The sequence below is a fragment of the Physcomitrium patens genome, chromosome 18 (genome assembly GCF_059467195.1).
Source record: "Physcomitrium patens ecotype Gransden chromosome 18, ASM5946719v1, whole genome shotgun sequence".
Lineage (NCBI taxonomy): Eukaryota > Viridiplantae > Streptophyta > Bryopsida > Funariales > Funariaceae > Physcomitrium > Physcomitrium patens.
This window is the reverse complement of record NC_143427.1, coordinates 11,400,708-11,418,011: the sequence shown is the minus strand read 5'-3', so window position 1 is coordinate 11,418,011 and position 17,304 is coordinate 11,400,708.

The window sequence follows — 17,304 nt, the reverse complement described above, 5'->3', positions numbered from 1 at the left end:
ACTCGTCCTCACTCCGTAACGAAACCCGTCACCGAGTGAGTCTAAGCTCGCAATCACTAGAGCTGTGAGTGAAGAAGCAGGAGCTAGTGACTAGGAGATGGATCTGAGCGGCACCTGAGACTAGAAATAGGGTGCAAGGATTTTGTAGTGTTGAGGTCAGTGGTAGTGAGATCATTGATCGGGCTCTCCTGCTGCTGCTGTCTGATGGGCACCTTGGATTGTGGCCATCTCAGGCACGCTCATGACGCTGCGCAAGTGGTCAGGCCCTGGAAAATCATTGCCGCTTGCATCTCAGTACCCTTTGCTATGATAAACTCTATCATGAGGATGAATGAATGTACACTCTCTCTGTGTCTCTCTGGTCCACTTGTACACCCCTCCTTCCACGCCTGCCAAATCAGCCCTAAAATGATTGCATTCACCTTCTTCTTCCTTCTTCGTCTTCTTTCTCCGATTGATGTGGTTGAATTGAACAAGTGGGTTTTTTTCACAGTGTTGTGGTTTCAGTTGAAGGGTGGTGGTGAGTACGTTTGTGTGTGTTTTTTGTGCGATGAAAAGGAATGTGATAGCAGTGGTGGTGGTGGTGAGTATGTTTGTGTGTGTTTTTTGTGTGATGAAAAGGAATGTGGTGGCATGGTGGTGGTGGTGTTATTGGTACCGGTGGTGGGGATTTGGATATTTTGTTTGATGATGATGATGTTGAATGTAAAATGTATCTGATGTTGTTGAAAGTGCATTTATTGTGGTTTGTTGCAGTTTGTACTTTTATCCTTTCTTGTTTGCAAATGTATTGTAAAAAAATGGAAAATCGTGTTTGAATATTCATATACTTCACAAGTACTAGACATGCTAGTTTAATGTATCTTTTGTATGGAATGTAATTTATTTAGTAAATTTTGGGACGAAGTGTATGTTGAAAGAGTGAATTCGTGGATTAAATTTATCGTGTAAATATTTGCATACAAAATTACATGTAGAGAGAAAGAGAGATCTCATGTAAATGTTAGGATTAAAATATGTATGTTTTAAGTTTGTACGGAGTCTAAAATAAAGTAAAAGCATGAAGCACTATCATTTGCTTTGTGCCACATAATTTGGTTTTCGATTTAATTTAGATTAGATTTTGTGGTTCAAATTTTCAGATTAGATTTTTGAAATCACAATTTTGTTCGTAAAGTTTTGAAAAAAGTTATAGCAAAAAAAGATATCATTTGTTTGTTGATTATATAGTTGTTGTAGATTGTAACATAATACACAAATTCAAATAAATATTTTAATACAAGATTGGAATATATTCAAATCCTTTTTATACAATTTGAATATACTTATGTCTCTATGCCACGCTTATCTTATATTGAACAAATATTTATCATTTATTTTATTATAATTTAACACATTAAGTATTTCATAACATAGAATATCAAAGTTGATGCCTTCATACATCACAGTACAAAAAAATCAAAAAATAGATTTTCCAGTAAAAAAAACATGGTCACCCATTCATTTATGTTCACATGTACTTAAAGTGAACCTGAACAACGACATATGTTTCCCATAGGCAATAAACATGATTCTACGTTTCATGCTAACACAAATTAAATCTTTCAAAATAGGCAAATGTGTCATCGATTTATACTACTGCACACAATTTACTGCAACGGTTTTTTTCCAGACGGCAATCGACTCTCCATGAAGACCCGTCCCTGAACCGAATTATGGTGATCAGAAAGCTTCACATCCACCCGAGGCAGTGCGGTCAGCGAGGTTGACAAGCAATCAGTGGATTCCGTTACTGCTTCAGCGATCAGTGGAAACCGATCGATTGTGTACCACTGGTCTCGAAATCATATTAAACAACCTAGAAACACTACCCACTCTTCTTTCAGCATCAAAGTCTTTAGGATAATCACACTAGTACTGTAATGAAGGTCCATCACGACACAGGTCACAATCCCGTAGACTTATGCGAGAGAATCATGCAGACACTTCATCCTTTGCTCAGCATCATGGCAGTGTCAACTTGTTGTCGAATTCTTCGCTGTGTGTGTGGGTGTATGTTGTATAAACTCCAGACTGTGCGAGTAAATGTTCGACTGACTGCAGCGTTTCTCATTCAGTTGTTTTCTAGGGACGTGCTTTCTTTGGCAGAAGCTTTGCGGATCGAAGGCTGAGTCTTTGGACTGCATCACATTAAACTCGGCTTCTCATTTCAACAGTATGATTCTCGTTCACCTGAGCTCTAACACGGATAGTCTTTGGCTCAAAGTAGAGGTAGTCATTTTGTGCTGTTCCATTGCATTGGCGGAGGAGAAAGAGGATCGAGAAAGCTGTTCTCGCGGGATCAGTAAGCGACATGTATCAGCAACTTATCCCCATATATAACTTGCATATATCAGTAACTTCTACATGTACAATGTGTGTCGATAATCCACATATATCGATAACTTTTATATGTGTGCGTGTATGTATGTGTATGAATGAAAAGCTTGTATTAGTAATCGACATGTGGGTGGGTGAGGAAAGCTGGAGAACAAACCTGGTGTGATGAAGCTGTTTCAATTAAAGAAAGAGAGCATTTATTTAATGCCTGTAATGAATAGCGTTGGACTCAAGGTAGGCCCCATTCCAGTTGCACTCGGCGATGTATTCCTTGTTGTTCATTATGGAGCATTGCAAGGAATAAATGAATCAGACTTGTTTCATCTCTATTCACACCCAGTCTTTCTTGGTCACTCCCTCTCAATATAAAAATTCATCCCAGTTTTCACTGTGGTGTTGGTGTTTTTGGCCATAATTTTGACCACTTCATTAAGCATAAGCAAGCTTAATTTCAATATATATATATATATATATATATTCATATACACACACTTTAATGATTATTAATGGATTTTTTTGCTCATAAGATTTATTTTATATTTATAAGTAATAATATATATATATATATATATATATATATAATGGTTTCTATATGTAATTGTTAATTTATATATTAATATTTCATAATTTAATAATTCCTATATTAAGCATGCAAACTAAATTGGGCCAAAAAGTATGTACTTAAGCTTTGTGCATACTTAGGATGAATTTGATTCTAGAACATCCTAGAGACCATCTTAAAGTGTGAATAAATTTGGGAAAAGCATTTGTGATTTGTAATTTTTGCTTGACTATTTTTGTATTCTTAAGTCTCTTAATGTCAACTATTCTAAAGAGAATCCACAAAATAGAGATGATCATTGCCTTATAGAATCTAAAGTATCTTCATATGTAATTGCTTGCAAGATTAAATAGAATAATTGAAAAGACTATTTGTGATACTTAGAAGAAAGAAGATGAGATAAAACTATGTATTTTGTCTAATTCTTACCAAACTTAGGATATAATACAAAGAATTTTTAAGCTCAAATATAAAAGTCTTAAAGAATAACTTTGTTATTAAATTAAAGCAATTCAACAATCAAAAAAATAGTTTCCAATCTTTTTTTATTTTTTTCAATTCATTGATTGGGGCTACTAAAATAAAATTGTACAATTTTACAAGAGTTTAGAGATAGTTTACAAGATTTAAGAATCAAAGAGGTCTTGATTCAATGCTTCTTTATAGTATAGGTACTTAAGTTGATAAAGATAGTTCATATTTATCGGATGCTTTGGACAATCTATATAATATTATTAGATAATGCAAACCAAAGATTTTTTATATTATGGATAAGTTTTGATAGAATTTTAGACTTATTTATAAGTATCATACTCTACTTTTTACATAAGATAAATTAACAACTTGTAGTAAAACAAAATTTGAATAAAAAGTTACTTTGATTGTTTGCTCTTTTGTAAGGTGCCATGCATAATTATTGGAAAGGCAACATATATTGTAAGATGTTATTGGCTAATTTCTTATTAAAAAAGAAAAAAGAAAAAATAAATAGATAAAAACTTAGGATGGATAGATCTATATTTTATTCATAATTTGAAATTTTCTTTGCACTTGAATTTATAAAAAAGATCTGCAAAAAAGTCATCTTATATTTGGATAATGCTATTGGATACAATATGGCATTTAAGAAATATGAAATCACAGTGGTTTTTTCTTTTTCTTTTTCTTTTTTTTTCTTTTTCTTATCTCCAAATGTGACATTGTAGAAGCATCCAATAGATATTACAACCATTACAATGCTAAAAAAAATGCTACAAGTATAATTTATAAATAAACAAATAAATAAATAAAAATGGACTTTTATGACCTACATGAAAAAATCCAATGAATACTCAAATTTCTAACATAAAAAATGAGATAGGGTAGTGCTAGCATTGTACAAAGACAACTTGTTAATGTGTTAGGTGTTGCAAAATATTTTATAAGAGCCTAGAATAAAACCTTACTAGAATTTATTATAAATTATTTCAAAAAAACAAATATTTTCAAAGCATAGAAATTATTCAATGTGAAATCATCTAATAGATCTCAAAGTTAATATAATAATTAACAACATATTAAATTTTTTCAAAAGAATAAATTCAAGAATCATAAATCAAGAAATAAATGGATATTTTGTAATAGATGATAAAATCAACAAAAAGTAGCAAGCTGATCTACTCAATGATATTGAAGGAGAATGAGCAAATCTTAATATGACCTAAGAGAATGAAACAATTGAATAAGATAAGACTGATGCTTTAAGAAATAATGATGTTTAGCAACATGAGAAACAATATGAATTTGTCAATATAGAAAAACTATTAAAAAATTTTATGAATTAGAACCACGACTGAGATTTGATGAATTGATTGAAGTTATTGAGGATGCTTTATTAGATGATTTTGTCTTAAAATTTAGAGATTTTTAACAATGCTTAAGAAGATCATTAAAAGACATAAGAAAAACTAAATTGTAAACAACTAACATTGTTTCAAATGATTAGAAGAAAAAAAATCAACATCACTTTGAGTTGCATTTCTATTCATTAATTTTTCATACCTGATCTAGATTCATATTTAGTAGAGTCTGCACTTAAGGCAGAAGTTACTGTGTAATATATGTTTTTTGCAAAATTCCATTTGAAGCCCCTCTTGTAACATTATTATTAATATTTAACAACAAATCAAAATTTATATCTATTTTTATGTTACATTTATTATTATTTATAGACCACATGTTATATATTTAAAAAATATTATGATAAAAATAATCAAATTGTATAGTTTCATTTGTATTTACTGTATTTTATAAACTAGTTTATTGAATTATGATTTTTAAACATTTTTAAAATAATTAATAATCATTGTGTAGTTGAATAAAAAATACCTAAACATTTTTCCATCATTAAGTTGAAAAAATTGAACCTTAATTGTTTACAATGTAAAAACAATAACCAGATTAAATAAAAATGAAATTATACTAAAAGCAATACATTTTGAGTAAAATGTTTTATGATGATATTTTGTCTCAATCTACACTGTAACATAGTTTGAAGTTACTAAAATGAATTTAAATCTAATGTATTGACTCTCACATTAAAAAAACTACTAATTCCAATCTCTATTTAAGGAATAGGTTTAAAGGAGTACCATCAAAATTTTGATAACATCTAATTTTGAGATACTTATTGTATGTTAGTTCGAGTTACAAGATTAAAAAATTAAGAAATATTAAAATCATTTTTGGATTCTAATATTTTAAACCTTCTACCTTGTATAGTGTGATTTAAAAAAAAATTATAAATTATTTTTCTTTTTTATTTAATTTTTCTTTTTTCATTGTAAGAATCTACATGGTCATATTACAAACAATGATAAAGACATAAATTTAGTCAAAATCATATATATATATATATATATATATATATATAATTAAAAATATACATGTGGATATAATATAAAAAAGAAAAAAAATCACTAGTTTTAATTTAAAAAGAATAGATTCTTAAATAAAAAGTAAAATATTAAAAAAATCATATCAAATTAAATCAAATTAAATGACATAACAAAGAATGCTTATGTTTTTTTCTCTTTAGATACTCCCTACTAAAAAGGTTATGTAGAAGCTTTGTTAAAACTACAAAACTTATAATTCAAGCATATATATAATAAGTTGATTTTATAGCAACTTCCTAAAAGTATAAAACTTTTATAAGTATTTTTTAATAGCTATGTGGCATATCTATAAAAATATAAAGATCCAATCAATGGCTACAAAGCATTATTAATATTTCTTGAATATTACACTATTTACTAAATATTTCTATTTTTAATTTTTCTTTTTTTATTTAATCAATTTACTTAAATAATTTGAGCATCTACTACATTAATCCTACCTCAAAAGATTAATTTTACACAAAAAACATTCAAGTTACATCATAGGTTTACATAATTCTAAATGTATCGAAGAATGTTTGTTAACAAAAATTAAATTTACTCTACATACAAAAGTAATTTATATGTCTTTGTAGTTATCTATAGCATTTTATATTTTAAAAAAAACACCACCCAATTATTTTGTCATTGTTGAAGCCTTTACAACTATCTTCAAATAATAAATTTTAGATGTCATTATATAGAGTATCATCTCTACTACTATTACCAAGCATCAAGTCTTTTTTTCAAGGTTGTGGTATTATATATGTTGTACTCAATACATCTATTTAATAAAATAATACTTTTTAAAGATATTGATCTAAATTTCAATCCATGAAGATTGAAATAATCTAAATAATTTATTTAAAAACATTACAAATGACCATACTTAAGATAAAACCATTGGATATTTTTTCTCTATTTTTCAAAGAAATTCTAATTTATATACATATATATATTTATATGTATATATATATATATATATATATATATTTATATACATATTAATACCATCTCAATTTTATTTGGTGGTTTTTGATTTTAATAAATATATTTGGAAAATAAAAGTAAATAAATAATACTATTTCTAATACATTGATAAGATTCTTCAATAGTCTTTGTGTACATTTATTAATACTATATCTATACTAATGTATAAAATTTTCTAAAATATTTTTGATTTTTTTCTATTTATATAAATACTTAATATTACGTAAGCATCAAATAGTTCTTTATTTTTATTTTTTTATAGAAATAATCTTACTTGAATAAATAAAAAAATTATTTTTCTAGATATAAGATTGTTTGTGACATCTTTATAGAAAAATTAAGAAGAAATGTAGAACTAAATTTAATGTATTTAAGAAACATATTTTTTAACCACAATAAATCCAAAATAGAAGGATTGATTAGAAATATAATAGTATTTTTATAAAAATATTGAACTTTTATAATATTTGATAATTACTTCTAATAGTAGATTTTGTAGGTGATATTTTTAAATGATAAAAAAAATCTATCTATGAATTTTACATTGTGAAATTATTTTTTTGTAGCAATAATATGATATGATATTTGTCAAAACATTCATCAAATAAAATTAGACTAAAAAATCAAAACTTAACAACATGTAAGAAGAAAATAAAGGATCTTTTAACATTAATAAATCTTATATTTAAATAATAATAATAATAATAATAAGACAATACAAGAATTTTTTAAGATCATGTTGTAGAAGAATCTAGTTGTATTGTCCTCATTATGGCAAAATAAGTTCATTTTTTATTTCTTTTTATAGAAATCATACTCTTTGATATTTAGTTATTTAATATATTTAGCCAAATAACATGCAATATTTTTTGTTTATCTAGAAAATAGAGATAATTCTACTTTATGATGTTGCCATTTTTTTGTTATAAGAAATTTAAATGATATATATGATTAATTAAATATAAAATTTAGGAAAAATATCATTTATACCCCTGAAATATGTTGAAATACCAAGAATACCCCTCAGTTTTGCGATAATTACAAATTTGCCCTCGAACATGAGAAGTTATAAGAATTATCCTGATTTAGGTGGAACTGAAGTCCCAAACCAGATGCCTTTCAACCTGGTTTTCAACATAGTGCGCGGCACTTTTCAACCTAGTCCAATTCGGCACCGCATGGATCGGACGCCTTGGCTCCGGCGCTGTGGTTCGAGCTGCCTCCCTCCGAGGCCAAGGGCAGAGTGCAGAGAGGCGACCGACTGTGGCAGATTGCCTTCCTCTCGGGATTCAAATTGAGCAATGAAATGAAATGGCCTTTGACACGCATCACACCACATGGATTTCACGAAATGTTCATCGAAATAATAACGGCAGACTCAAGAAAGTCGATTAAGTTCAATCGATGGTGGTGAAAGAGCGCATACCTTAACAATGATGTTACAAACGAATCTTTTGAGAGTCCTATTTGATACTGCAGCGAACTACTTCCAGACCGAGGGATTCCATGGACTTCAGTAGAAGGCTTTCGAAGTTCGGAATCTGCTCTTAAATCATCTCAATGACAACGTTATCTGAGGCACTGCATTATGGCCGCTTGGCTGTACTTCGAGGGGTCTAATCGTCCCAGCCGTCTTGAGACCGCCAGATGGGGCCATAGAGGAGGACGAAGGAGAGCCAGATTCGAGTGCTTGCAAGTTGTATACTGGAATAATTGCTAGCGAGCCGATTTACTGAATGATCTTATTGAGCTTGACACCGGGGGTATTGGGCAGGCCACCTGAAGCCACGGCCGATCGAAGCTCGTGACGCCGTTTCAAGGTCTCTTCCTTTCTATGTTGTGAACTCTTCACCAGCTTTATGCTGTCTTCGACTATTGTGGATCTGTCACGCTGCCATGCCCAGTGCAAGTTCAATTCCTGAGGCCCAAGTTTACAAGAAAACAAGCCTAATTGAAAATCTAGTTATTGAAAATGTGCGCCATGCAACACTTGTTTTGTGTTGCATGTGTTACAGATGAATGTCACGACGGGGAATGAGTTCGATGATTGCATCTCAAGGAGTGGCCAATTAACTTGACACCTAAACCAGTGCTTGTGACATTCAATAATATGCATGGTTGGAATAATGCAGCCAACGATGAGAGGTTTAGCTGCAGGAGCTCAAAACTCAGTTCCCATTTGTAGGCTTCACACGAAGAGTCGAGACAAAACTTTTAAAACCTTCCGCCAGTGGATTCCTTATACATTCACATGTACACAAAGCAAAAACTCTAATTAACCTTAAGGATAACAAAATACACCGTTTCTCCTTCGCCAACTCTGAAACTTTGGGGCATCCTCGTGGATTTGCTAAAGTCCATTCTCTTGGCCTCGATCCTCGGTTGGAATTCAAATTTGCTACACCTTGATTTTCAATGTAAAACGAGCCTCATCAATGGGTGAAATGATTTCTGACTCACAAATCCTTCTTGGCCTCTTTTCTCATGTTGACCGGCCGACCAAATCAAAATAGTTAATTAAAACAAAGTTTAGTAAACCTACAGATTGGTCACTTATATTAAAACGGTAGATCTGCCTTCAGTTTCCGCAAGCGTGAACATGTGCGAATATGGTTGAAGGAAAACAAGCCTAATTAAAAATCCAAAATGTAGGGGCTTGGAGCATGGGACTGGAATGGTAATGCTTGTCTATTGCCTGCATCGTTTCACCGGTTGTATACTTCTCTTCGGTTTGGACTTGCATCGATGATGCAACAACAATAACCAGAGTCTATAAAAATTTACGCCGCAAGAACGCAAAGAAAACAATTTGCAATGGTACAGGTATTTGAATTTGCTATTCAGGATGGTAGCATTCGCAATCCACAAGTTTCACCGTCACTATCATATCCTTACTCCGGCAGATATATATATATATACACACACACATATATATATATATATATATATCCCGGGGAATCACAAGCTTTTGGTTTCGGTACAGGCCCTTGGTGTGGACAGCAGTGGCAAAAAGTTCAGAGTGACGAGCTCTGATAAAGAAAAAGATCTACTTCCGTGATGCATGAATGACGACGATAGCAAGTCGTTTGAATCTGCGAAGTCGGTTGCTAGACTCTTACTCTGCGAAGTAGCTTCAGATTCGTGATCATCCTTCGATGAGCCGGTGTCGATGAATTGGAAAGTTGTGGGTGGCTCCAGTTCTAGAAACTCTTCCTGTTAACCTGCGGTTGACCTGGTCGCATAGCCCTCCACACAGAGCTTCGTTGCATTTGAATATAACACTAATTTTTGATCATCAGTTATGTAATACATACACAAATAAAAACAGATTTTATATTGTAGAGATCAAATTTTGTACGTTAAATAAAAATTACATCATATTTTTTAAGCATGGATTAAAATTTGTAAAAAACACATTCAAATTATTAAATATGATATCTTTTGGTTTAAAAAATAATAAGAATTAAAAATAAGAAAATCTATTGAATAGGGTATTAATAAATCTAACTTGCAATATATAGATTAAAAAGCTGAGATGTTTAGAATTGATGAAAAAGTTTACTCAGTTGATGAACTTTTTTTTAACTTAGATCTAATACCATTAAAATTCACTAAAAGAGCCAGAATTAGTTTCTTAGTTGACACAACTGTATTCTATGAGTCAAATAAATTCATGAAAGTGTTGAAGAAAATCATATTATCTTTGTGTTATTTAAATTATTCACTCCCAATATTAATCATAGAAATAAATAAAAAAAAAAATAACACATAACAAGTAAAAATACATATATTATTTATACATATAGTATTTATTTAATGCATTAAAATTCTTATTTTAATGATAAAATATTAACTTTTAAACAAACAAAAGAGCAATTTGATTTATATATAAAAAAATAGTAACATATTTTAATGTATTAAAAAAAAAACTCACATGTTGTTACAAAGAAGTACTCAAGATCTTTGCAAATGTAGTGCATAGCTAATGTTGTAAATGTTGTATAATTATAAATAGAATATTATTATAATAAGTTTTGAAAAAGTTAAGCATATATCTTTGTATCACATGTAAATACCCACTACTATATTAAATAAAAAAATATTTTTGAAGACATCTCATCTTGCAATTCTATACTTTATTGTTGAAACAAAATAATAAATATTAATTAGAAGACATAAAAGTATGTTTCTTATAGGGTTTGAGATTTTTTATTCAATTTTTTTTATTAATGATGTGGCAATGATGTGTATATAAGCAAACCATATGTGCAATAAGGTGTGATCAATATACACATTTTGAATTTTATTATAAAGTCGGAGTAGTGCAAGTAATAGAAAATATTTGTCACATTGTCATCAAACTATGAAAAATATATATATATATATATATATATATATATATACATATTCTACAATCAAAAGAAGAAATTATGCAAAGGAAATTTTGATAAAGAAATTAAAAATTTATAAGATAAGATAAAAGGCTTTATTTTCCAATATAAAAATTTAAAAAGATCTAATTGGATATTATAAATTTTAATGTGAATAAAAGAAATAAAAGGAAAAAATATTTTAATAGGAAAAATCTAAGAAGGTGAAAAAAAAAACTAATTTGAAAATCCAAATTTTTAAAAATTATATACTTAGAAAATAATAATTAATAATATAAATAGAGATTGCAATAAATCACAACAAAGTAAATTCTAATGAATTTTCAAAAAACAAATAGTACCATTATGATGGAGTTGCTATAGAAATTTAATGATTAGAAGGTTTTGCAATTTAGAAGGATATTCAAAGTATAAAAAAAAATAATTCTAAGAATATATACTAAACATAATACATAAAAAGAAATATAATCAAGTATTTACTTATTTTTTTAATAAAAAAGCCCCTTTTGATTTAAAAAGGTTAAAACAATTTATTTTAGAAAATATGTACGGGATGTATATATATATATATATATATATATATAACTTTTACTCAGTAACAAAGTAGAAAATCATATGTTATAAAAATAATTTTCTAATAAATTTTAGTTTTTATAAATGAATATTTTATTTTTTCAAGTAGATTTTAATTTTGATTTTATTAATTCCACTTGTTTTCTAAAACAGTTAAATTATGATCATTTACTCAGCATTATTCAAATAAATTTCCTTCGAAATAGTGTTTATATGTCCTTTAAGGTTAAATACAATAACATATGCTTTAAGTACAAAATAACTTCACAAAAGTATAAAATTTTAAATACAAAAAACTTTGGAACTTGTTTTAAGTTAATCTTAATAGACTCAAATTTTAAATAAATAATAAATAAATAAATTTTCAAAGATTGTTTTTAATCTTTTTACACTTGATTTCAAGCAAAAATTATATGCCATTTATCTTATAGATTTCTTCAACTTTTGCCAAGTTTGAAACAATTTTAGTTATTTACCTAAATGGCTTTTATACAATTATTTTTATATTAGATTTTAATTATTTCATTTTTAAGATAGTGGATCATGTACTCATGAAAATAGAAATAAATAGGAGTAGATAGAATTAAATAGGAATAATTAGAAACTTATTAGGTAGATAAATATTTTCTTTAAGAAATATCAAAGCAACTTCATAGATAGGAATTAGTTCTTTATGTTCTTTTAGATATGCTATGTTGTCATAAAAAAATTCTCTTATAAGTTTTATGACTTTAAATAGTAGCTATAAAAGAAATCTACAACTTAAATACTTGGATACTTGGAGTACAAGCCTTGTGATTCTTAAGAAGCTTCTACATGACCTTTTTGATAGCAAGTATATATAGAAATAAGACTAAACTTGTCTTCAATCTTATAATTATGTTTATTGTATTTATATTTTAATTTAAGAGTTTATAATCTCTTTTATATAATAAAGTAGTTGTTTTAGTTTATTTCTATTCTATGAGTAATTTATTTTTATTTTTATTTTTTAATAAAATGTGAGACTTTTTTTTAAATCTATTTAAAATGTGGATTTAAAATATTTATTGAATTTACGAGGGCAAATAGTTGCTTCAGCAAATAGACTCAAATTAATTTTACTATTTCTATAAATTTACTTTTGATCTATACAACCATTGACTTCTACAGCTATTGATTTTTTTTTAAATTTCAACTCTATCGATAATTAACTTTTCCTCTCATTAAATGTTATATTCAATTGAAGATTTTTTTTTTTTTTTTTTTTTTTTTTTTTTTTTGTTTAACATCCAATTGACTATACATCTTACAAATTTTTTTTAATATATTTTATTTTATATTACCTAATTCATATCTTTAACTTAAATATTTCTATATAACTTTCTAGCATTTAAAATGTATTCTAAACCTACAGAATGACAATCACAATGTTATCTTAAATATAATTCCATGCTATTCAAGTGCATTTTAAATAAAAATATATAAAAAAATTGTTTTAGGCTAATTTGAAGCTTTATATATTTTGACAATATGTGATAAAAATACAAAATTTGATATTTTATAGTTGTTGTAAATTTTGTGTTATAAAAAAATTAGAATATAATGTCTATTATTGTTTAGATATTAATTTGAATTATTTTTATCAGAAAAAGACTTGAATTCTATTATAGACTTCTTTTAATTTGATAATGAACAAATTTTTTGGTAATAATTAAAATGTTATGATGTTCTCGATAAATTATCTTCTTTAATATGATATTATTTATATAAAATCATAATAAAGAAATATATAATTTTAAATTTTGAAAATTAAAATTAGAATAATCATTCAGATTTTGAAATTAAAATTAAAGGTAAAAAATATTCATAAAAATTAAAAATTAAACAATTCAATGTGGGTATTCTTTCTGAAACAAAAATAAGTTATAAAATCCAGTTCATATGCTGAAATGAAACCCCTCACAAACATGAATTAACTTGAAGCACCAAAAGAACCAACGCAGAAATGACACGGAATTTACAACGTCAAAGTTGGAGCCTCTTTAAAATACACCTGTTCCGACCAAATTTCATAACATGCCATGTTGTTTATCAACCACATAAACCTCACAATTGGATGGCAAAGTTGTCAGCCAAGTTGGGAATTAGTCAGAAAAAGTTTAATTAACTACATTGAGTCATAACAACTCATTGATTACAAGTAATTACAAGTCTTGGGTCCACAATGCAGTCCTGCAGATCTAAGGAAATGACAAACACACATGTTCCGCTGTGGAATGGTCATGTCCTCCAGTTTCCCTTGGAAACGTGGTTGTGAAGTCATGGGAACATGGCCTCAATTGTGTTATGTAAAGAACCCACTTGGGCACATCATGTGAAGAACATGGACCCTGTTGAGTGAATTGTGTACATTGGGAGCAAGTTTATTGAAAAAGCCACCTTATGTGTCTCAAGCTATTGGTTCTAGAGTAATGGTTTCAAATGTTACCCATGCTTGGGAACATTTTGGGAACATGGACCAAGTGGTGTGCTCAAGGGGGGGTAGGGTTAGATTTAGATAGCCAACTATCTTTTGCCACAGATTTTGGACACCAAAAGGCCTTTCTTCAATAGATGAATAAACAATAGAAATGATAAGAATGTAGTACAATAGTTACTTGAAATAATGGAGACCGGACCCCTTTGTTCAAGGTTTGAAGTCAACCACCGCACAAGGATTAAACATGAGCATCACATAAAAATTAAAGGTAAAAAAAAACTTTTATATTTTGAAAAATTAAATGGAAGAAAAACACATTAAATATGTATTGATGTACAAAGAAAATATGCCATTTTTCTTATTTATGAATATATATATTATTTCTTTTACTCATTCATGGTTTTAAATAATTAAGAGAACAAAATGAACCACTTATTTAATTATTTGTTTATAATAATTTTTTTTTTTTTTTATACAACTCCATTTTATTTTTTACCCCACATTGTAAAAATGTTGCCACCAGTTTTGACTATGAAGTTTTGACTATGTGACATTGCATACAATATTGGTAGTTTTGTTTACCAATAAATGATGTATTTAAAAAACAAATAAAACAAAAAGAAAAAAATCAAAACAATTCCAATCCAATGTTTATTCTTCAAGATGTCTGTAAGTCTTAGATTGAAGATTTAAGCTTCTGGATCTAGATCCGAAACTAATCACAACATGCATGCAAAAGCATCTTCAAATACAAATATTGGATTTGGGATTATTATAAATGTAAATTTTTATTTTTAAAGAATAAAATTATAAATCTTTCTATTAATAGTAAACTAGGTTTGCCTTATAAATCATTATTTGTTAATTCAAAACTTACAATATTTGAGCCTTTACATGTAAATCTATATTATTATTTTGGATAAGACATTACATTGATATTGTAAACATTGGTCATGTCCTTCACTTTTTTGGCCAATAAACCAAATTAAAACTTTTCTTAATTATATGGATATTACATGTACAAAAGAAAAGTTTATTCTATAAACTATGTGATTTTTGATTATTTTGAAATTTGAAATTTTATTTATGATTTAATTTTTAATTTTTTAATTTTAATTTTTATATATTATTATTCTATAAATATTTAAAACTTTGACATATTATTCTAAAATATATTTATAATATTAATTTTAATTTTAACTAACCTATAAAATTATAAACAATAACTTCAAATCTAAATATATGTATTATTCAAGTTATCATTATGGTTTAATCTATAATTATAATAATTGAACTAAAAATTTATTGCTACTAAAAATACCCTAGATATTATATAATTTAACATTATAAATTTTTAGAAATATTAATGTTATAATCACAAAGAGTATTCTTAAAGAATTAACATACTTTAACATCAATTATTCGATAGATGACAAAAAATAATTCTAAAATTAAACAAAAATATTTATAAGATTAAATGGCTATAGATAATTTTTGGTTTTTTAATTATAGATAATTTCTCAATAAATGGATAAAATAAAAAATTAAATTCAATTAAATTTCATGCATTTCTATATTATATATTAATACTAAGCCACAACATAAACAATCTAAAATAAAGAATGAGAGATATTAAAATTTAACAAAAAATTCTTCATTTTTATTATTTATTTTTTATTTGAAGATTATATATATATATATATATATATATATATATGTATATTACTAAAAATAAACTAAAGTATAGTAAAATAAACTAGTATAGATCCTTGAATATATGGTATAAGTATGGAATAAGAATAAAAATCTATTAGAATTTGTGTAAATTATAATTAAAATATAATAATATTTTTTTGATTTAAAAAATACTAATAAAATAAAAATTTAATATATATTAAATTTTATTCAAAGTAGATGTTAATATTCTTAAAAAAATAGTAAAAAATTAAAAAAGTAAAAAAATAAAATATCTAGAAATTTAGCATTATAAAAAAAATAATACTAAATTCTATAGCAAATAGCATAGAAAATATTATATAATATTTCTTTAGGTCTTTAGAGCTTCAAATATATTTTATAAATACTCATAAAAAATAACAATAATAAAGTAAAGCTAAAAAGCTTTACTAATAAGATTTTATTAGTATTTTTAATAAGATTTTTTTCTTATTTATAAGATTTTATACTATAGTACATGATTCTAAATCCTTTTTTCTATCTAAAAATATTTTAAAATAAAATTTTGATTCTTTACATATACTCAAAAAAATTGGAATTTTAAGATTAAATAAATTAAAACAAGAAGAAAGATATCAAAAGAATTATATAATTAATGAAACCTACTATTTTTTCTTTCTAAGGATTATTTGATACTATTTAGAGAATAATTTTAGGTTCTTGAAAATATTATTTTAATTGATATAGAGCTTTTTAAGATTTAATGAAGATTATAATAATAAAATTAAACTATATATATATATATATATATATATATATAAATTATTATAAAAATGATATAAATATAAACTAAGAAGAGGTAACTTAAATATATTATATTATATTTAAGGAAAAGAATTTATTTTAGATGATTGAAACAAAATCAATACAATTTCATTTTAATCTCAGAATTTTATAGAAAAAATATTTACTTCATTAAAATTAAAAAATATATTTAACAATAAAAAAGAGTAAAAAAATATTTTTAATCTAATTAAAATTTATAGATGTTGATATATAGATGGGAGTGAAATATATATTAATATATTTTAAGATTATTAAAAGAAATACAAATTATTTTTAATAAAATATATAAATACTATTAATATTATTAAAAATTAATTAATTAATTTTATATTAAATATTAAATAATAATAATAACGTAAAAAAATTAAATTTATCATTAAAAATTACTTTATTAATTTTTTATTATATATCAAATTTTTATTTAAATTTATATATATATATATATATTTATATTTATATTTATATAGAAAAATATTAAAGTCACTCAAGTTTTTGTTATATCAAACTCAT